Consider the following 20,768-nt stretch of genomic DNA (forward strand, 5'->3'; position numbering starts at 1 on the left):
GCTGTCAGGGAGGCTGCCAGACAATTTTCCATGCACACTCTGGGCTGGGGGGCAGTCAACCACCAGTACACACAGCAGAACCTAAACCCATACCATTATTGCTAAGCAGCAAGACAGGGGCCCATTGCACTCCCACGGGGCCTTTTTAAATGCAATCCATAACCCGGATTTGCCAGGAACCCTTCTTACTCCTCCTACTTGCATGTGACACTGGGCTTAGGATCTGCATAGGAAACACACACACAAGCACACACCTACCTTTGTTGCCTGCAGATGCCTCCTTGGCTGTCCCCAAACGGTATCAAACCAACACCCACGGGAAGCTGTAAGCATAGAGGACATGCCTGCACCCCATTGGACTTACCTGTGTGGGTTAAATCCGGGTTATTTGACAACCTATGGCGGTGATGGTTCTGCTCAGGCAGAGCAGTGCTGATGCTCCTCATAAAGCTGTCGCTGCTGTGAAGGTTCTAGGTGACATCACAAATCCCTTTGGTTACATACACAACAAAGCTGGGTTGTTGTTGTTTACACTCTGCAAGGCCTGTGGAAGTGAGTGACATCATAGCACTGTAGTTCTGAGGGTTCAAGATGGATGCAACAATCTCCTGTTGCTTCTATGAAGGCCGTAATAGACGACATCACCAAACAGCTCCATAGTCACATACACAGCAAAGGAGAGATGTTGTTTACACCTAGTGATGTCAGTGGTATTGAGTGACATCACAGCACAGTGCTAAGGCTCCTGGGCCTGGACACAGCAGCGGCTGCAATATCTCAACGGAGAATACGTTTATATCTATGTGTGTGTGTGCGCATATATATATATATATATATATATATATATATATATATATATATATATATATATATTCTCCGCCGAAATCACTTTTAAACCCATTTCCACCTTTTTTTCCCTTCTCTTCCTCTTACTTTTTTTTCACGTTTTTTTACATTTTTCTCCTTTTCGCCTCTTTTCTGGGCGTATTATTCTTCTTTTTCTTCTTTTTTTTCGTCTAATGCATACCCCATCAGTGCAGCAATGCTTATTCAATACCGCCAGCAGATGGAGACACTGGGGGATAATTTTCTAAGGATTTATACTGATTTTTCCTGTCTGAATTTGTCGCACAGAAAGTTGCAGGCCAAATATGTGTGACATTTCTGCGACTTTAGCTTCTAGAGCATTTTTACAACATTATACATAGGTGCTGAATACATAAAAAGCGACTGTTCAGCGACAGACAAGTCGCATCGGCTGAAAGTAGGCCAGAATGTCAGTCCATGTTGGAGCAGGTTTAGATACAGTCTAAAGCATAGATCTCAAAGTCTGTGCACAGAATTTAGCAAGGGCCTCGCACCTTCTGATGCATCAGGTAGGTGCACAATAGCATAGCCTAACCCTCTGTACTTTGGTCTATATTGATGCGGGACATAGACAGCCAGCTGATGACCAATCCATTAGTGCAATGGATGGCTGGAAGCATTTGTCTTTGCCTTTGCAATACCACAGAAGCAATGCATGGTCAATGTACAGCAATGACACACCTGTGTGAACAGCCAGGAGACCCCCCCCCCCCCCCCCCCATGTTATGTTACATAGTTACATAGTTAGTACGGTCGAAAAAAGACATATGTCCATCACGTTCAACCAGGGAATTAAGGGGTAGGGGTGTGGCGCGATATTGGGGAAGGGATGAGATTTTATATTTCTTCATAAGCATTAATCTTATTTTGTCAATTAGGAACATTCAGCACCCACCCGCTATCAAGGCAGCTGCCTATCATGTCATGCCCTACCTGCACAGGTGTGCTGGCTACTCAAATGATCCAATTAAGGAGGCCATTTAGTCAGCAGCAGCAGAAGTCCTGTGCCTGGACGCTCCAACAGGGGCCAGACACAAGCAGAAGCAGAAGCAGCAGAAGCAGCAGCAGCACCACCTTTTGTTTTTTGGCTGCAGCAGCAGCAAGGCCCACAGGGCTGGCTAGCTGGCTAGCCAGCAAGCAGGTAGCAATGAAAGTAGGAATCTTTCTTTTTAACCCTGTAAGGGGGTGGTGCACTGTACCCGAAGATACTGCCATATCGGGTCAATGCATAGGGCGACGGAAGCAAGCTTCGAAATCGGCCCCCGTTCTCAAAAATCCATTTAATATATGGTCCCCAGATAGGGGACGTATCAGATATTAAACTGATAAGAACAGATACTACACTTGATCTTAGCCAAAAGGCCGAGAAGCGATAACCGTGAAAGGGGCGGGCCCAACAAGGTCCCCTTCATGGGCACTATCACTGCTTGCTGTCAGGGAGGCTGCCAGACAATTTTCCATGCACACTCTGGGCTGGGGGGCAGTCAACCACCAGTACACACAGCAGAACCTAAACCCATACCATTATTGCTAAGCAGCAAGACAGGGGCCCATTGCACTCCCACGGGGCCTTTTTAAATGCAATCCATAACCCGGATTTGCCAGGAACCCTTCTTACTCCTCCTACTTGCATGTGACACTGGGCTTAGGATCTGCATAGGAAACACACACACAAGCACACACCTACCTTTGTTGCCTGCAGATGCCTCCTTGGCTGTCCCCAAACGGTATCAAACCAACACCCACGGGAAGCTGTAAGCATAGAGGACATGCCTGCACCCCATTGGACTTACCTGTGTGGGTTAAATCCGGGTTATTTGACAACCTATGGCGGTGATGGTTCTGCTCAGGCAGAGCAGTGCTGATGCTCCTCATAAAGCTGTCGCTGCTGTGAAGGTTCTAGGTGACATCACAAATCCCTTTGGTTACATACACAACAAAGCTGGGTTGTTGTTGTTTACACTCTGCAAGGCCTGTGGAAGTGAGTGACATCATAGCACTGTAGTTCTGAGGGTTCAAGATGGATGCAACAATCTCCTGTTGCTTCTATGAAGGCCGTAATAGACGACATCACCAAACAGCTCCATAGTCACATACACAGCAAAGGAGAGATGTTGTTTACACCTAGTGATGTCAGTGGTATTGAGTGACATCACAGCACAGTGCTAAGGCTCCTGGGCCTGGACACAGCAGCGGCTGCAATATCTCAACGGAGAATACGTTTATATCTATGTGTGTGTGTGCGCATATATATATATATATATATATATATATATATATATATATATATATATATTTATCCGCCGAAATCACTTTTAAACCCATTTCCACCTTTTTTTCCCTTCTCTTCCTCTTACTTTTTTTTCACGTTTTTTTACGTTTTTCTCCTTTTCGCCTCTTTTCTGGGCGTATTATTCTTCTTTTTCTTCTTTTTTTTTCGTCTAATGCATACCCCATCAGTGCAGCAATGCTTATTCAATACCGCCAGCAGATGGAGACACTGGGGGATAATTTTCTAAGGATTTATACTGATTTTTCCTGTCTGAATTTGTCGCACAGAAAGTTGCAGGCCAAATATGTGTGACATTTCTGCGACTTTAGCTTCTAGAGCATTTTTACAACATTATACATAGGTGCTGAATACATAAAAAGCGACTGTTCAGCGACAGACAAGTCGCATCGGCTGAAAGTAGGCCAGAATGTCAGTCCATGTTGGAGCAGGTTTAGATACAGTCTAAAGCATAGATCTCAAAGTCTGTGCACAGAATTTAGCAAGGGCCTCGCACCTTCTGATGCATCAGGTAGGTGCACAATAGCATAGCCTAACCCTCTGTACTTTGGTCTATATTGATGCGGGACATAGACAGCCAGCTGATGACCAATCCATTAGTGCAATGGATGGCTGGAAGCATTTGTCTTTGCCTTTGCAATACCACAGAAGCAATGCATGGTCAATGTACAGCAATGACACACCTGTCTGAACAGCCAGGAGACCCCCCCCCCCCCCCCATGTTATGTTACATAGTTACATAGTTAGTACGGTCGAAAAAAGACATATGTCCATCACGTTCAACCAGGGAATTAAGGGGTAGGGGTGTGGCGCGATATTGGGGAAGGGATGAGATTTTATATTTCTTCATAAGCATTAATCTTATTTTGTCAATTAGGAACATTCAGCACCCACCCGCTATCAAGGCAGCTGCCTATCATGTCATGCCCTACCTGCACAGGTGTGCTGGCTACTCAAATGATCCAATTAAGGAGGCCATTTAGTCAGCAGCAGCAGAAGTCCTGTGCCTGGACGCTCCAACAGGGGCCAGACACAAGCAGAAGCAGAAGCAGCAGCAGCACCACCTTTTGTTTTTTGGCTGCAGCAGCAGCAAGGCCCACAGGGCTGGCTAGCTGGCTAGCCAGCAAGCAGGTAGCAATGAAAGTAGGAATCTTTCTTTTTAACCCTGTAAGGGGGTGGTGCACTGTACCCGAAGATACTGCCATATCGGGTCAATGCATAGGGCGACGGAAGCAAGCTTCGAAATCGGCCCCCGTTCTCAAAAATCCATTTAATATATGGTCCCCAGATAGGGGACGTATCAGATATTAAACTGATAAGAACAGATACTACACTTGATCTTAGCCAAAAGGCCGAGAAGCGATAACCGTGAAAGGGGCGGGCCCAACAAGGTCCCCTTCATGGGCACTATCACTGCTTGCTGTCAGGGAGGCTGCCAGACAATTTTCCATGCACACTCTGGGCTGGGGGGCAGTCAACCACCAGTACACACAGCAGAACCTAAACCCATACCATTATTGCTAAGCAGCAAGACAGGGGCCCATTGCACTCCCACGGGGCCTTTTTAAATGCAATCCATAACCCGGATTTGCCAGGAACCCTTCTTACTCCTCCTACTTGCATGTGACACTGGGCTTAGGATCTGCATAGGAAACACACACACAAGCACACACCTACCTTTGTTGCCTGCAGATGCCTCCTTGGCTGTCCCCAAACGGTATCAAACCAACACCCACGGGAAGCTGTAAGCATAGAGGACATGCCTGCACCCCATTGGACTTACCTGTGTGGGTTAAATCCGGGTTATTTGACAACCTATGGCGGTGATGGTTCTGCTCAGGCAGAGCAGTGCTGATGCTCCTCATAAAGCTGTCGCTGCTGTGAAGGTTCTAGGTGACATCACAAATCCCTTTGGTTACATACACAACAAAGCTGGGTTGTTGTTGTTTACACTCTGCAAGGCCTGTGGAAGTGAGTGACATCATAGCACTGTAGTTCTGAGGGTTCAAGATGGATGCAACAATCTCCTGTTGCTTCTATGAAGGCCGTAATAGACGACATCACCAAACAGCTCCATAGTCACATACACAGCAAAGGAGAGATGTTGTTTACACCTAGTGATGTCAGTGGTATTGAGTGACATCACAGCACAGTGCTAAGGCTCCTGGGCCTGGACACAGCAGCGGCTGCAATATCTCAACGGAGAATACGTTTATATCTATGTGTGTGTGTGCGCATATATATATATATATATATATATATATATATATATATATATATATATATATATATATTCTCCGCCGAAATCACTTTTAAACCCATTTCCACCTTTTTTTCCCTTCTCTTCCTCTTACTTTTTTTTCACGTTTTTTTACGTTTTTCTCCTTTTCGCCTCTTTTCTGGGCGTATTATTCTTCTTTTTCTTCTTTTTTTTCGTCTAATGCATACCCCATCAGTGCAGCAATGCTTATTCAATACCGCCAGCAGATGGAGACACTGGGGGATAATTTTCTAAGGATTTATACTGATTTTTCCTGTCTGAATTTGTCGCACAGAAAGTTGCAGGCCAAATATGTGTGACATTTCTGCGACTTTAGCTTCTAGAGCATTTTTACAACATTATACATAGGTGCTGAATACATAAAAAGCGACTGTTCAGCGACAGACAAGTCGCATCGGCTGAAAGTAGGCCAGAATGTCAGTCCATGTTGGAGCAGGTTTAGATACAGTCTAAAGCATAGATCTCAAAGTCTGTGCACAGAATTTAGCAAGGGCCTCGCACCTTCTGATGCATCAGGTAGGTGCACAATAGCATAGCCTAACCCTCTGTACTTTGGTCTATATTGATGCGGGACATAGACAGCCAGCTGATGACCAATCCATTAGTGCAATGGATGGCTGGAAGCATTTGTCTTTGCCTTTGCAATACCACAGAAGCAATGCATGGTCAATGTACAGCAATGACACACCTGTGTGAACAGCCAGGAGACCCCCCCCCCCCCCCCCCCATGTTATGTTACATAGTTACATAGTTAGTACGGTCGAAAAAAGACATATGTCCATCACGTTCAACCAGGGAATTAAGGGGTAGGGGTGTGGCGCGATATTGGGGAAGGGATGAGATTTTATATTTCTTCATAAGCATTAATCTTATTTTGTCAATTAGGAACATTCAGCACCCACCCGCTATCAAGGCAGCTGCCTATCATGTCATGCCCTACCTGCACAGGTGTGCTGGCTACTCAAATGATCCAATTAAGGAGGCCATTTAGTCAGCAGCAGCAGAAGTCCTGTGCCTGGACGCTCCAACAGGGGCCAGACACAAGCAGAAGCAGAAGCAGCAGAAGCAGCAGCAGCACCACCTTTTGTTTTTTGGCTGCAGCAGCAGCAAGGCCCACAGGGCTGGCTAGCTGGCTAGCCAGCAAGCAGGTAGCAATGAAAGTAGGAATCTTTCTTTTTAACCCTGTAAGGGGGTGGTGCACTGTACCCGAAGATACTGCCATATCGGGTCAATGCATAGGGCGACGGAAGCAAGCTTCGAAATCGGCCCCCGTTCTCAAAAATCCATTTAATATATGGTCCCCAGATAGGGGACGTATCAGATATTAAACTGATAAGAACAGATACTACACTTGATCTTAGCCAAAAGGCCGAGAAGCGATAACCGTGAAAGGGGCGGGCCCAACAAGGTCCCCTTCATGGGCACTATCACTGCTTGCTGTCAGGGAGGCTGCCAGACAATTTTCCATGCACACTCTGGGCTGGGGGGCAGTCAACCACCAGTACACACAGCAGAACCTAAACCCATACCATTATTGCTAAGCAGCAAGACAGGGGCCCATTGCACTCCCACGGGGCCTTTTTAAATGCAATCCATAACCCGGATTTGCCAGGAACCCTTCTTACTCCTCCTACTTGCATGTGACACTGGGCTTAGGATCTGCATAGGAAACACACACACAAGCACACACCTACCTTTGTTGCCTGCAGATGCCTCCTTGGCTGTCCCCAAACGGTATCAAACCAACACCCACGGGAAGCTGTAAGCATAGAGGACATGCCTGCACCCCATTGGACTTACCTGTGTGGGTTAAATCCGGGTTATTTGACAACCTATGGCGGTGATGGTTCTGCTCAGGCAGAGCAGTGCTGATGCTCCTCATAAAGCTGTCGCTGCTGTGAAGGTTCTAGGTGACATCACAAATCCCTTTGGTTACATACACAACAAAGCTGGGTTGTTGTTGTTTACACTCTGCAAGGCCTGTGGAAGTGAGTGACATCATAGCACTGTAGTTCTGAGGGTTCAAGATGGATGCAACAATCTCCTGTTGCTTCTATGAAGGCCGTAATAGACGACATCACCAAACAGCTCCATAGTCACATACACAGCAAAGGAGAGATGTTGTTTACACCTAGTGATGTCAGTGGTATTGAGTGACATCACAGCACAGTGCTAAGGCTCCTGGGCCTGGACACAGCAGCGGCTGCAATATCTCAACGGAGAATACGTTTATATCTATGTGTGTGTGTGCGCATATATATATATATATATATATATATATATATATATATATATATATATATATTTCTCCGCCGAAATCACTTTTAAACCCATTTCCACCTTTTTTTCCCTTCTCTTCCTCTTACTTTTTTTTCACGTTTTTTTACGTTTTTCTCCTTTTCGCCTCTTTTCTGGGCGTATTATTCTTCTTTTTCTTCTTTTTTTTTCGTCTAATGCATACCCCATCAGTGCAGCAATGCTTATTCAATACCGCCAGCAGATGGAGACACTGGGGGATAATTTTCTAAGGATTTATACTGATTTTTCCTGTCTGAATTTGTCGCACAGAAAGTTGCAGGCCAAATATGTGTGACATTTCTGCGACTTTAGCTTCTAGAGCATTTTTACAACATTATACATAGGTGCTGAATACATAAAAAGCGACTGTTCAGCGACAGACAAGTCGCATCGGCTGAAAGTAGGCCAGAATGTCAGTCCATGTTGGAGCAGGTTTAGATACAGTCTAAAGCATAGATCTCAAAGTCTGTGCACAGAATTTAGCAAGGGCCTCGCACCTTCTGATGCATCAGGTAGGTGCACAATAGCATAGCCTAACCCTCTGTACTTTGGTCTATATTGATGCGGGACATAGACAGCCAGCTGATGACCAATCCATTAGTGCAATGGATGGCTGGAAGCATTTGTCTTTGCCTTTGCAATACCACAGAAGCAATGCATGGTCAATGTACAGCAATGACACACCTGTCTGAACAGCCAGGAGACCCCCCCCCCCCCCCATGTTATGTTACATAGTTACATAGTTAGTACGGTCGAAAAAAGACATATGTCCATCACGTTCAACCAGGGAATTAAGGGGTAGGGGTGTGGCGCGATATTGGGGAAGGGATGAGATTTTATATTTCTTCATAAGCATTAATCTTATTTTGTCAATTAGGAACATTCAGCACCCACCCGCTATCAAGGCAGCTGCCTATCATGTCATGCCCTACCTGCACAGGTGTGCTGGCTACTCAAATGATCCAATTAAGGAGGCCATTTAGTCAGCAGCAGCAGAAGTCCTGTGCCTGGACGCTCCAACAGGGGCCAGACACAAGCAGAAGCAGAAGCAGCAGCAGCACCACCTTTTGTTTTTTGGCTGCAGCAGCAGCAAGGCCCACAGGGCTGGCTAGCTGGCTAGCCAGCAAGCAGGTAGCAATGAAAGTAGGAATCTTTCTTTTTAACCCTGTAAGGGGGTGGTGCACTGTACCCGAAGATACTGCCATATCGGGTCAATGCATAGGGCGACGGAAGCAAGCTTCGAAATCGGCCCCCGTTCTCAAAAATCCATTTAATATATGGTCCCCAGATAGGGGACGTATCAGATATTAAACTGATAAGAACAGATACTACACTTGATCTTAGCCAAAAGGCCGAGAAGCGATAACCGTGAAAGGGGCGGGCCCAACAAGGTCCCCTTCATGGGCACTATCACTGCTTGCTGTCAGGGAGGCTGCCAGACAATTTTCCATGCACACTCTGGGCTGGGGGGCAGTCAACCACCAGTACACACAGCAGAACCTAAACCCATACCATTATTGCTAAGCAGCAAGACAGGGGCCCATTGCACTCCCACGGGGCCTTTTTAAATGCAATCCATAACCCGGATTTGCCAGGAACCCTTCTTACTCCTCCTACTTGCATGTGACACTGGGCTTAGGATCTGCATAGGAAACACACACACAAGCACACACCTACCTTTGTTGCCTGCAGATGCCTCCTTGGCTGTCCCCAAACGGTATCAAACCAACACCCACGGGAAGCTGTAAGCATAGAGGACATGCCTGCACCCCATTGGACTTACCTGTGTGGGTTAAATCCGGGTTATTTGACAACCTATGGCGGTGATGGTTCTGCTCAGGCAGAGCAGTGCTGATGCTCCTCATAAAGCTGTCGCTGCTGTGAAGGTTCTAGGTGACATCACAAATCCCTTTGGTTACATACACAACAAAGCTGGGTTGTTGTTGTTTACACTCTGCAAGGCCTGTGGAAGTGAGTGACATCATAGCACTGTAGTTCTGAGGGTTCAAGATGGATGCAACAATCTCCTGTTGCTTCTATGAAGGCCGTAATAGACGACATCACCAAACAGCTCCATAGTCACATACACAGCAAAGGAGAGATGTTGTTTACACCTAGTGATGTCAGTGGTATTGAGTGACATCACAGCACAGTGCTAAGGCTCCTGGGCCTGGACACAGCAGCGGCTGCAATATCTCAACGGAGAATACGTTTATATCTATGTGTGTGTGTGCGCATATATATATATATATATATATATATATATATATATATATATATATTTCTCCGCCGAAATCACTTTTAAACCCATTTCCACCTTTTTTTCCCTTCTCTTCCTCTTACTTTTTTTTCACGTTTTTTTACGTTTTTCTCCTTTTCGCCTCTTTTCTGGGCGTATTATTCTTCTTTTTCTTCTTTTTTTTCGTCTAATGCATACCCCATCAGTGCAGCAATGCTTATTCAATACCGCCAGCAGATGGAGACACTGGGGGATAATTTTCTAAGGATTTATACTGATTTTTCCTGTCTGAATTTGTCGCACAGAAAGTTGCAGGCCAAATATGTGTGACATTTCTGCGACTTTAGCTTCTAGAGCATTTTTACAACATTATACATAGGTGCTGAATACATAAAAAGCGACTGTTCAGCGACAGACAAGTCGCATCGGCTGAAAGTAGGCCAGAATGTCAGTCCATGTTGGAGCAGGTTTAGATACAGTCTAAAGCATAGATCTCAAAGTCTGTGCACAGAATTTAGCAAGGGCCTCGCACCTTCTGATGCATCAGGTAGGTGCACAATAGCATAGCCTAACCCTCTGTACTTTGGTCTATATTGATGCGGGACATAGACAGCCAGCTGATGACCAATCCATTAGTGCAATGGATGGCTGGAAGCATTTGTCTTTGCCTTTGCAATACCACAGAAGCAATGCATGGTCAATGTACAGCAATGACACACCTGTGTGAACAGCCAGGAGACCCCCCCCCCCCCATGTTATGTTACATAGTTACATAGTTAGTACGGTCGAAAAAAGACATATGTCCATCACGTTCAACCAGGGAATTAAGGGGTAGGGGTGTGGCGCGATATTGGGGAAGGGATGAGATTTTATATTTCTTCATAAGCATTAATCTTATTTTGTCAATTAGGAACATTCAGCACCCACCCGCTATCAAGGCAGCTGCCTATCATGTCATGCCCTACCTGCACAGGTGTGCTGGCTACTCAAATGATCCAATTAAGGAGGCCATTTAGTCAGCAGCAGCAGAAGTCCTGTGCCTGGACGCTCCAACAGGGGCCAGACACAAGCAGAAGCAGAAGCAGCAGAAGCAGCAGCAGCACCACCTTTTGTTTTTTGGCTGCAGCAGCAGCAAGGCCCACAGGGCTGGCTAGCTGGCTAGCCAGCAAGCAGGTAGCAATGAAAGTAGGAATCTTTCTTTTTAACCCTGTAAGGGGGTGGTGCACTGTACCCGAAGATACTGCCATATCGGGTCAATGCATAGGGCGACGGAAGCAAGCTTCGAAATCGGCCCCCGTTCTCAAAAATCCATTTAATATATGGTCCCCAGATAGGGGACGTATCAGATATTAAACTGATAAGAACAGATACTACACTTGATCTTAGCCAAAAGGCCGAGAAGCGATAACCGTGAAAGGGGCGGGCCCAACAAGGTCCCCTTCATGGGCACTATCACTGCTTGCTGTCAGGGAGGCTGCCAGACAATTTTCCATGCACACTCTGGGCTGGGGGGCAGTCAACCACCAGTACACACAGCAGAACCTAAACCCATACCATTATTGCTAAGCAGCAAGACAGGGGCCCATTGCACTCCCACGGGGCCTTTTTAAATGCAATCCATAACCCGGATTTGCCAGGAACCCTTCTTACTCCTCCTACTTGCATGTGACACTGGGCTTAGGATCTGCATAGGAAACACACACACAAGCACACACCTACCTTTGTTGCCTGCAGATGCCTCCTTGGCTGTCCCCAAACGGTATCAAACCAACACCCACGGGAAGCTGTAAGCATAGAGGACATGCCTGCACCCCATTGGACTTACCTGTGTGGGTTAAATCCGGGTTATTTGACAACCTATGGCGGTGATGGTTCTGCTCAGGCAGAGCAGTGCTGATGCTCCTCATAAAGCTGTCGCTGCTGTGAAGGTTCTAGGTGACATCACAAATCCCTTTGGTTACATACACAACAAAGCTGGGTTGTTGTTGTTTACACTCTGCAAGGCCTGTGGAAGTGAGTGACATCATAGCACTGTAGTTCTGAGGGTTCAAGATGGATGCAACAATCTCCTGTTGCTTCTATGAAGGCCGTAATAGACGACATCACCAAACAGCTCCATAGTCACATACACAGCAAAGGAGAGATGTTGTTTACACCTAGTGATGTCAGTGGTATTGAGTGACATCACAGCACAGTGCTAAGGCTCCTGGGCCTGGACACAGCAGCGGCTGCAATATCTCAACGGAGAATACGTTTATATCTATGTGTGTGTGTGCGCATATATATATATATATATATATATATATATATATATATATATATATATATATTTCTCCGCCGAAATCACTTTTAAACCCATTTCCACCTTTTTTTCCCTTCTCTTCCTCTTACTTTTTTTTCACGTTTTTTTACGTTTTTCTCCTTTTCGCCTCTTTTCTGGGCGTATTATTCTTCTTTTTCTTCTTTTTTTTCGTCTAATGCATACCCCATCAGTGCAGCAATGCTTATTCAATACCGCCAGCAGATGGAGACACTGGGGGATAATTTTCTAAGGATTTATACTGATTTTTCCTGTCTGAATTTGTCGCACAGAAAGTTGCAGGCCAAATATGTGTGACATTTCTGCGACTTTAGCTTCTAGAGCATTTTTACAACATTATACATAGGTGCTGAATACATAAAAAGCGACTGTTCAGCGACAGACAAGTCGCATCGGCTGAAAGTAGGCCAGAATGTCAGTCCATGTTGGAGCAGGTTTAGATACAGTCTAAAGCATAGATCTCAAAGTCTGTGCACAGAATTTAGCAAGGGCCTCGCACCTTCTGATGCATCAGGTAGGTGCACAATAGCATAGCCTAACCCTCTGTACTTTGGTCTATATTGATGCGGGACATAGACAGCCAGCTGATGACCAATCCATTAGTGCAATGGATGGCTGGAAGCATTTGTCTTTGCCTTTGCAATACCACAGAAGCAATGCATGGTCAATGTACAGCAATGACACACCTGTGTGAACAGCCAGGAGACCCCCCCCCCCCCCCCCATGTTATGTTACATAGTTACATAGTTAGTACGGTCGAAAAAAGACATATGTCCATCACGTTCAACCAGGGAATTAAGGGGTAGGGGTGTGGCGCGATATTGGGGAAGGGATGAGATTTTATATTTCTTCATAAGCATTAATCTTATTTTGTCAATTAGGAACATTCAGCACCCACCCGCTATCAAGGCAGCTGCCTATCATATCATGCCCTACCTGCACAGGTGTGCTGGCTACTCAAATGATCCAATTAAGGAGGCCATTTAGTCAGCAGCAGCAGAAGTCCTGTGCCTGGACGCTCCAACAGGGGCCAGACACAAGCAGAAGCAGAAGCAGCAGAAGCAGCAGCAGCACCACCTTTTGTTTTTTGGCTGCAGCAGCAGCAAGGCCCACAGGGCTGGCTAGCTGGCTAGCCAGCAAGCAGGTAGCAATGAAAGTAGGAATCTTTCTTTTTAACCCTGTAAGGGGGTGGTGCACTGTACCCGAAGATACTGCCATATCGGGTCAATGCATAGGGCGACGGAAGCAAGCTTCGAAATCGGCCCCCGTTCTCAAAAATCCATTTAATATATGGTCCCCAGATAGGGGACGTATCAGATATTAAACTGATAAGAACAGATACTACACTTGATCTTAGCCAAAAGGCCGAGAAGCGATAACCGTGAAAGGGGCGGGCCCAACAAGGTCCCCTTCATGGGCACTATCACTGCTTGCTGTCAGGGAGGCTGCCAGACAATTTTCCATGCACACTCTGGGCTGGGGGGCAGTCAACCACCAGTACACACAGCAGAACCTAAACCCATACCATTATTGCTAAGCAGCAAGACAGGGGCCCATTGCACTCCCACGGGGCCTTTTTAAATGCAATCCATAACCCGGATTTGCCAGGAACCCTTCTTACTCCTCCTACTTGCATGTGACACTGGGCTTAGGATCTGCATAGGAAACACACACACAAGCACACACCTACCTTTGTTGCCTGCAGATGCCTCCTTGGCTGTCCCCAAACGGTATCAAACCAACACCCACGGGAAGCTGTAAGCATAGAGGACATGCCTGCACCCCATTGGACTTACCTGTGTGGGTTAAATCCGGGTTATTTGACAACCTATGGCGGTGATGGTTCTGCTCAGGCAGAGCAGTGCTGATGCTCCTCATAAAGCTGTCGCTGCTGTGAAGGTTCTAGGTGACATCACAAATCCCTTTGGTTACATACACAACAAAGCTGGGTTGTTGTTGTTTACACTCTGCAAGGCCTGTGGAAGTGAGTGACATCATAGCACTGTAGTTCTGAGGGTTCAAGATGGATGCAACAATCTCCTGTTGCTTCTATGAAGGCCGTAATAGACGACATCACCAAACAGCTCCATAGTCACATACACAGCAAAGGAGAGATGTTGTTTACACCTAGTGATGTCAGTGGTATTGAGTGACATCACAGCACAGTGCTAAGGCTCCTGGGCCTGGACACAGCAGCGGCTGCAATATCTCAACGGAGAATACGTTTATATCTATGTGTGTGTGTGCGCATATATATATATATATATATATATATATATATATATATATATATATATATTTCTCCGCCGAAATCACTTTTAAACCCATTTCCACCTTTTTTTCCCTTCTCTTCCTCTTACTTTTTTTTCACGTTTTTTTACGTTTTTCTCCTTTTCGCCTCTTTTCTGGGCGTATTATTCTTCTTTTTCTTCTTTTTTTTCGTCTAATGCATACCCCATCAGTGCAGCAATGCTTATTCAATACCGCCAGCAGATGGAGACACTGGGGGATAATTTTCTAAGGATTTATACTGATTTTTCCTGTCTGAATTTGTCGCACAGAAAGTTGCAGGCCAAATATGTGTGACATTTCTGCGACTTTAGCTTCTAGAGCATTTTTACAACATTATACATAGGTGCTGAATACATAAAAAGCGACTGTTCAGCGACAGACAAGTCGCATCGGCTGAAAGTAGGCCAGAATGTCAGTCCATGTTGGAGCAGGTTTAGATACAGTCTAAAGTATAGATCTCAAAGTCTGTGCACAGAATTTAGCAAGGGCCTCGCACCTTCTGATGCATCAGGTAGGTGCACAATAGCATAGCCTAACCCTCTGTACTTTGGTCTATATTGATGCGGGACATAGACAGCCAGCTGATGACCAATCCATTAGTGCAATGGATGGCTGGAAGCATTTGTCTTTGCCTTTGCAATACCACAGAAGCAATGCATGGTCAATGTACAGCAATGACACACCTGTGTGAACAGCCAGGAGACCCCCCCCCCCCCCCCCATGTTATGTTACATAGTTACATAGTTAGTACGGTCGAAAAAAGACATATGTCCATCACGTTCAACCAGGGAATTAAGGGGTAGGGGTGTGGCGCGATATTGGGGAAGGGATGAGATTTTATATTTCTTCATAAGCATTAATCTTATTTTGTCAATTAGGAACATTCAGCACCCACCCGCTATCAAGGCAGCTGCCTATCATGTCATGCCCTACCTGCACAGGTGTGCTGGCTACTCAAATGATCCAATTAAGGAGGCCATTTAGTCAGCAGCAGCAGAAGTCCTGTGCCTGGACGCTCCAACAGGGGCCAGACACAAGCAGAAGCAGAAGCAGCAGCAGCACCACCTTTTGTTTTTTGGCTGCAGCAGCAGCAAGGCCCACAGGGCTGGCTAGCTGGCTAGCCAGCAAGCAGGTAGCAATGAAAGTAGGAATCTTTCTTTTTAACCCTGTAAGGGGGTGGTGCACTGTACCCGAAGATACTGCCATATCGGGTCAATGCATAGGGCGACGGAAGCAAGCTTCGAAATCGGCCCCCGTTCTCAAAAATCCATTTAATATATGGTCCCCAGATAGGGGACGTATCAGATATTAAACTGATAAGAACAGATACTACACTTGATCTTAGCCAAAAGGCCGAGAAGCGATAACCGTGAAAGGGGCGGGCCCAACAAGGTCCCCTTCATGGGCACTATCACTGCTTGCTGTCAGGGAGGCTGCCAGACAATTTTCCATGCACACTCTGGGCTGGGGGGCAGTCAACCACCAGTACACACAGCAGAACCTAAACCCATACCATTATTGCTAAGCAGCAAGACAGGGGCCCATTGCACTCCCACGGGGCCTTTTTAAATGCAATCCATAACCCGGATTTGCCAGGAACCCTTCTTACTCCTCCTACTTGCATGTGACACTGGGCTTAGGATCTGCATAGGAAACACACACACAAGCACACACCTACCTTTGTTGCCTGCAAATGCCTCCTTGGCTGTCCCCAAACGGTATCAAACCAACACCCACGGGAAGCTGTAAGCATAGAGGACATGCCTGCACCCCATTGGACTTACCTGTGTGGGTTAAATCCGGGTTATTTGACAACCTATGGCGGTGATGGTTCTGCTCAGGCAGAGCAGTGCTGATGCTCCTCATAAAGCTGTCGCTGCTGTGAAGGTTCTAGGTGACATCACAAATCCCTTTGGTTACATACACAACAAAGCTGGGTTGTTGTTGTTTACACTCTGCAAGGCCTGTGGAAGTGAGTGACATCATAGCACTGTAGTTCTGAGGGTTCAAGATGGATGCAACAATCTCCTGTTGCTTCTATGAAGGCCGTAATAGACGACATCACCAAACAGCTCCATAGTCACATACACAGCAAAGGAGAGATGTTGTTTACACCTAGTGATGTCAGTGGTATTGAGTGACATCACAGCACAGTGCTAAGGCTCCTGGGCCTGGACACAGCAGCGGCTGCAATATCTCAACATAGAATACGTTTATATCTATATGTGTGTGTGTGCGCATATATATATATATATATATATATATATATATATATATATATATTTCTCCGCCGAAATCACTTTTAAACCCATTTCCACCTTTTTTTCCCTTCTCTTCCTCTTACTTTTTTTTCACGTTTTTTTACGTTTTTCTCCTTTTCGCCTCTTTTCTGGGCGTATTATTCTTCTTTTTCTTCTTTTTTTTCGTCTAATGCATACCCCATCAGTGCAGCAATGCTTATTCAATACCGCCAGCAGATGGAGACACTGGGGGATAATTTTCTAAGGATTTATACTGATTTTTCCTGTCTGAATTTGTCGCACAGAAAGTTGCAGGCCAAATATGTGTGACATTTCTGCGACTTTAGCTTCTAGAGCATTTTTACAACATTATACATAGGTGCTGAATACATAAAAAGCGACTGTTCAGCGACAGACAAGTCGCATCGGCTGAAAGTAGGCCAGAATGTCAGTCCATGTTGGAGCAGGTTTAGATACAGTCTAAAGCATAGATCTCAAAGTCTGTGCACAGAATTTAGCAAGGGCCTCGCACCTTCTGATGCATCAGGTAGGTGCACAATAGCATAGCCTAACCCTCTGTACTTTGGTCTATATTGATGCGGGACATAGACAGCCAGCTGATGACCAATCCATTAGTGCAATGGATGGCTGGAAGCATTTGTCTTTGCCTTTGCAATACCACAGAAGCAATGCATGGTCAATGTACAGCAATGACACACCTGTGTGAACAGCCAGGAGACCCCCCCCCCCCCCCCCATGTTATGTTACATAGTTACATAGTTAGTACGGTCGAAAAAAGACATATGTCCATCACGTTCAACCAGGGAATTAAGGGGTAGGGGTGTGGCGCGATATTGGGGAAGGGATGAGATTTTATATTTCTTCATAAGCATTAATCTTATTTTGTCAATTAGGAACATTCAGCACCCACCCGCTATCAAGGCAGCTGCCTATCATGTCATGCCCTACCTGCACAGGTGTGCTGGCTACTCAAATGATCCAATTAAGGAGGCCATTTAGTCAGCAGCAGCAGAAGTCCTGTGCCTGGACGCTCCAACAGGGGCCAGACACAAGCAGAAGCAGAAGCAGCAGAAGCAGCAGCAGCAGCACCACCTTTTGTTTTTTGGCTGCAGCAGCAGCAAGGCCCACAGGGCTGGCTAGCTGGCTAGCCAGCAAGCAGGTAGCAATGAAAGTAGGAATCTTTCTTTTTAACCCTGTAAGGGGGTGGTGCACTGTACCCGAAGATACTGCCATATCGGGTCAATGCATAGGGCGACGGAAGCAAGCTTCGAAATCGGCCCCCGTTCTCAAAAATCCATTTAATATATGGTCCCCAGATAGGGGACGTATCAGATATTAAACTGATAAGAACAGATACTACACTTGATCTTAGCCAAAAGGCCGAGAAGCGATAACCGTGAAAGGGGCGGGCCCAACAAGGTCCCCTTCATGGGCACTATCACTGCTTGCTGTCAGGGAGGCTGCCAGACAATTTTCCATGCACACTCTGGGCTGGGGGGCAGTCAACCACCAGTACACACAGCAGAACCTAAACCCATACCATTATTGCTAAGCAGCAAGACAGGGGCCCATTGCACTCCCACGGGGCCTTTTTAAATGCAATCCATAACCCGGATTTGCCAGGAACCCTTCTTACTCCTCCTACTTGCATGTGACACTGGGCTTAGGATCTGCATAGGAAACACACACACAAGCACACACCTACCTTTGTTGCCTGCAGATGCCTCCTTGGCTGTCCCCAAACGGTATCAAACCAACACCCACGGGAAGCTGTAAGCATAGAGGACATGCCTGCACCCCATTGGACTTACCTGTGTGGGTTAAATCCGGGTTATTTGACAACCTATGGCGGTGATGGTTCTGCTCAGGCAGAGCAGTGCTGATGCTCCTCATAAAGCTGTCGCTGCTGTGAAGGTTCTAGGTGACATCACAAATCCCTTTGGTTACATACACAACAAAGCTGGGTTGTTGTTGTTTACACTCTGCAAGGCCTGTGGAAGTGAGTGACATCATAGCACTGTAGTTCTGAGGGTTCAAGATGGATGCAACAATCTCCTGTTGCTTCTATGAAGGCCGTAATAGACGACATCACCAAACAGCTCCATAGTCACATACACAGCAAAGGAGAGATGTTGTTTACACCTAGTGATGTCAGTGGTATTGAGTGACATCACAGCACAGTGCTAAGGCTCCTGGGCCTGGACACAGCAGCGGCTGCAATATCTCAACGGAGAATACGTTTATATCTATGTGTGTGTGTGCGCATATATATATATATATATATATATATATATATATATATATATTTCTCCGCCGAAATCACTTTTAAACCCATTTCCACCTTTTTTTCCCTTCTCTTCCTCTTACTTTTTTTTCACGTTTTTTTACGTTTTTCTCCTTTTCGCCTCTTTTCTGGGCGTATTATTCTTCTTTTTCTTCTTTTTTTTCGTCTAATGCATACCCCATCAGTGCAGCAATGCTTATTCAATACCGCCAGCAGATGGAGACACTGGGGGATAATTTTCTAAGGATTTATACTGATTTTTCCTGTCTGAATTTGTCGCACAGAAAGTTGCAGGCCAAATATGTGTGACATTTCTGCGACTTTAGCTTCTAGAGCATTTTTACAACATTATACATAGGTGCTGAATACATAAAAAGCGACTGTTCAGCGACAGACAAGTCGCATCGGCTGAAAGTAGGCCAGAATGTCAGTCCATGTTGGAGCAGGTTTAGATACAGTCTAAAGCATAGATCTCAAAGTCTGTGCACAGAATTTAGCAAGGGCCTCGCACCTTCTGATGCATCAGGTAGGTGCACAATAGCATAGCCTAACCCTCTGTACTTTGGTCTATATTGATGCGGGACATAGACAGCCAGCTGATGACCAATCCATTAGTGCAATGGATGGCTGGAAGCATTTGTCTTTGCCTTTGCAATACCACAGAAGCAATGCATGGTCAATGTACAGCAATGACACACCTGTGTGAACAGCCAGGAGACCCCCCCCCCCCCATGTTATGTTACATAGTTACATAGTTAGTACGGTCGAAAAAAGACATATGTCCATCACGTTCAACCAGGGAATTAAGGGGTAGGGGTGTGGCGCGATATTGGGGAAGGGATGAGATTTTATATTTCTTCATAAGCATTAATCTTATTTTGTCAATTAGGAACATTCAGCACCCACCCGCTATCAAGGCAGCTGCCTATCATGTCATGCCCTACCTGCACAGGTGTGCTGGCTACTCAAATGATCCAATTAAGGAGGCCATTTAGTCAGCAGCAGCAGAAGTCCTGTGCCTGGACGCTCCAACAGGGGCCAGACACAAGCAGAAGCAGAAGCAGCAGAAGCAGCAGCAGCACCACCTTTTGTTTTTTGGCTGCAGCAGCAGCAAGGCCCACAGGGCTGGCTAGCTGGCTAGCCAGCAAGCAGGTAGCAATGAAAGTAGGAATCTTTCTTTTTAACCCTGTAAGGGGGTGGTGCACTGTACCCGAAGATACTGCCATATCGGGTCAATGCATAGGGCGACGGAAGCAAGCTTCGAAATCGGCCCCCGTTCTCAAAAATCCATTTAATATATGGTCCCCAGATAGGGGACGTATCAGATATTAAACTGATAAGAACAGATACTACACTTGATCTTAGCCAAAAGGCCGAGAAGCGATAACCGTGAAAGGGGCGGGCCCAACAAGGTCCCCTTCATGGGCACTATCACTGCTTGCTGTCAGGGAGGCTGCCAGACAATTTTCCATGCACACTCTGGGCTGGGGGGCAGTCAACCACCAGTACACACAGCAGAACCTAAACCCATACCATTACTGCTAAGCAGCAAGACAGGGGCCCATTGCACTCCCACGGGGCCTTTTTAAATGCAATCCATAACCCGGATTTGCCAGGAACCCTTCTTACTCCTCCT

At 46.1% G+C, this 20,768-nt stretch overlaps 9 non-coding genes across 9 annotated transcripts; all 9 read right to left on the reverse strand.

Moving 5' to 3' along the window:
- Positions 1-2,050: 2,050 nt before the first annotated feature.
- Positions 2,051-2,241, reverse strand: LOC130311916 (U2 spliceosomal RNA). The gene has a single exon (XR_008860175.1). It is a non-coding gene; the product is annotated as a U2 spliceosomal RNA (small nuclear RNA).
- A 2,089-nt stretch (positions 2,242-4,330) lies between these two features.
- Positions 4,331-4,521, reverse strand: LOC130311917 (U2 spliceosomal RNA). Its single transcript, XR_008860176.1, has one exon. It is a non-coding gene; the product is annotated as a U2 spliceosomal RNA (small nuclear RNA).
- Positions 4,522-6,628: 2,107 nt separating this feature from the next.
- Positions 6,629-6,819, reverse strand: LOC130311918 (U2 spliceosomal RNA). The gene has a single exon (XR_008860177.1). It is a non-coding gene; the product is annotated as a U2 spliceosomal RNA (small nuclear RNA).
- Positions 6,820-8,909: 2,090 nt separating this feature from the next.
- Positions 8,910-9,100, reverse strand: LOC130311919 (U2 spliceosomal RNA). Its single transcript, XR_008860178.1, has one exon. It is a non-coding gene; the product is annotated as a U2 spliceosomal RNA (small nuclear RNA).
- A 2,090-nt stretch (positions 9,101-11,190) lies between these two features.
- On the reverse strand, positions 11,191-11,381 carry LOC130311920 (U2 spliceosomal RNA). The gene has a single exon (XR_008860179.1). It is a non-coding gene; the product is annotated as a U2 spliceosomal RNA (small nuclear RNA).
- A 2,100-nt stretch (positions 11,382-13,481) lies between these two features.
- On the reverse strand, positions 13,482-13,672 carry LOC130311921 (U2 spliceosomal RNA). The gene has a single exon (XR_008860180.1). It is a non-coding gene; the product is annotated as a U2 spliceosomal RNA (small nuclear RNA).
- Positions 13,673-15,761: 2,089 nt separating this feature from the next.
- On the reverse strand, positions 15,762-15,952 carry LOC130311922 (U2 spliceosomal RNA). Its single transcript, XR_008860181.1, has one exon. It is a non-coding gene; the product is annotated as a U2 spliceosomal RNA (small nuclear RNA).
- Positions 15,953-18,049: 2,097 nt separating this feature from the next.
- Positions 18,050-18,240, reverse strand: LOC130311924 (U2 spliceosomal RNA). The gene has a single exon (XR_008860182.1). It is a non-coding gene; the product is annotated as a U2 spliceosomal RNA (small nuclear RNA).
- Positions 18,241-20,326: 2,086 nt separating this feature from the next.
- Positions 20,327-20,517, reverse strand: LOC130311926 (U2 spliceosomal RNA). Its single transcript, XR_008860184.1, has one exon. It is a non-coding gene; the product is annotated as a U2 spliceosomal RNA (small nuclear RNA).
- Positions 20,518-20,768: the final 251 nt, after the last annotated feature.

The sequence above is a fragment of the Hyla sarda genome, unplaced genomic scaffold (assembly GCF_029499605.1).
Source record: "Hyla sarda isolate aHylSar1 unplaced genomic scaffold, aHylSar1.hap1 scaffold_1695, whole genome shotgun sequence".
NCBI lineage: Eukaryota > Metazoa > Chordata > Amphibia > Anura > Hylidae > Hyla > Hyla sarda.